Source organism: Phascolarctos cinereus, unplaced genomic scaffold, assembly GCF_003287225.1.
Source record: "Phascolarctos cinereus isolate Bilbo 61053 unplaced genomic scaffold, phaCin_HiC Scaffold_3;HRSCAF=262, whole genome shotgun sequence".
Classification (NCBI taxonomy): Eukaryota; Metazoa; Chordata; class Mammalia; order Diprotodontia; family Phascolarctidae; genus Phascolarctos; species Phascolarctos cinereus.
Window position 1 is genome coordinate 17339214 of NW_027555736.1, and position 2121 is coordinate 17341334.

Sequence of the window (2121 nt, forward strand, 5' to 3'; positions counted from 1 at the left end):
TCTATCTAAAACCTTCAGCAAGCATTATATGTAATGGGGACAGGCTAGAAGCATTTCCAATAAGATCGGGGTGAAACAAGGATGTCCATTATCACCACTGTTATTCAATATTGTACTGGAAACCTTAGCTTTAGCAATAAGAGAAGAAAAAGAAATTGAAGGCATTAGAATAGGCAAAGAAGAAACAAAGCTATCACTCTTTGCAGATGACATGATGATATACTTAGAGAATCCTAGAGAATCAAGTAAAAAACTACTTGAAATAATAAACAACTTTAGCAAAGTTGCAGGCTATAAAATAAACCCACATAAATCATCAGCATTTCTATATATTACCAACAAAGCCCAACAGCAAGAGATAGAAAGAGAAATCCCATTTAAACTTACTGTAGACATTATAAAATATTTAGGAGTCTACCTCCCGAAACAAACCCAGGAACTCTATGAACACAATTACAAAACACTTTTCACACAAATAAAATCAGATCTAAATAATTGGAAAAACATCAGTTGCTCATGGGTAGGCCGAGCTAATATAATAAAAATGACAATCCTACCTAAGCTAATTTACTTATTCAGTGCCATACCAATCAAACTACCAAAAATTATTTTATAGAGTTAGAAAAAATAATAACAAGATTCATTTGGAAAAACAAAAGGTCCAGAATATCAAAGGAACTAATGAAAAGAAATGCAGGGGAAGGTGGCCTAGCAATTCCAGATCTTAAATTGTATTATAAAGCAGCAATCATCAAAACTGCTTGGTACTGGCTAAGAAATAGGGAGGTGGATCAGTGGAATAGGTTAAATATGCAAGACACAGTAGTCAATGACTATAGTAATCTATTATTTGATAAACCCAAAGACCCCAGCTTCTGGGATAAGAACCCACTCTTTGAAAAAAACTGCTGGGAAAACTGGAAAAGAGTATGGCAGAAACTAGGCATAGACCCAAATCTCACACCATATACCAAAATAAAGTCAAAATGGGTTCATGACTTAGATATAAAGGCTGATACCATAAGTAAACTGGGAGAACAAGGAATAGTTTACCTATCAGATCTATGGAGAACAGAAGAATTCATGACCAAACAGGGATTAGAGACATTATGAAAAGCAAAATAGATAATTTTGATTACATTAAATTGAAAAGTTTTTGCACAAACAAAGCCAATTTAACTAAGATTAGAAGGAAGGTAGAAAATTGGGAAATAATTTTTACAACCAGTCTCTCTGATAAAGGCCTCATTTCTAAAATATATAGAGAATTAAGACCAAATTATAAGAACACAAGCCATTCCCCAAATGATAAATGGTCAAAGGATATGAACAGACAGTTCTCAGATGAAGAAATTAAAGCCATCTATAGTCATATGAAAAAATGCTCTAAGTCGTTATTGATTAGAGAAATGCAAATCAAAACAACTCTGAGGTACCACATCACACCTATCAGATTGGCCAACATGACAAAACAGGTAAATGATAAATGTTGGAGAAGATGTGGGACAATTGGAACACTAATACATTGTTGGTGGAGTTGTGAAATGATCCAACCATTTTGAAGAACAATTTGGAACTATGCCAAAATGGCTACAAAAATGTGCATAACCTTTTATCCAGCAATAGCACTTCTAGGGCTATATCCTAAAGAGATCAAACAAATGGGAAAGTGACCCACACGTACAAAAATATTCATAGCAGCTCTTTTTGTGGTGGCAAAGAATTGGAAATTGAGAGGATGCCCATCAATTGGGGAATGTATGAGCAAGTTGTGGTATATGAATGTAATGGAATACTATTGTGCTATAAGAAATGATGAACAGGCTGACTTCAGAAAAACCTGGAAAGACTTATATGGTCTGATGCTGAGTGAAGTGAGCAGAACCAAGAGGACTTTGTACAAAATAACAGCCACGTTATGCAATGACCAAGATTGTTAAACTTAACCCTTCTCAGCATTATGAGGATCTAAGACATCTCCAGAGGCCTTGGGATGGAAAATGCTGTCCACATCCAAAGAAAGAACTATGGAAGTCAAATGCCTCTCATTTATTTTTACCTTCTGTTGAGTTTTGTTTCATTTTTCTGATGGTTCCTTGTATTGGTTTTAACTTACAACCT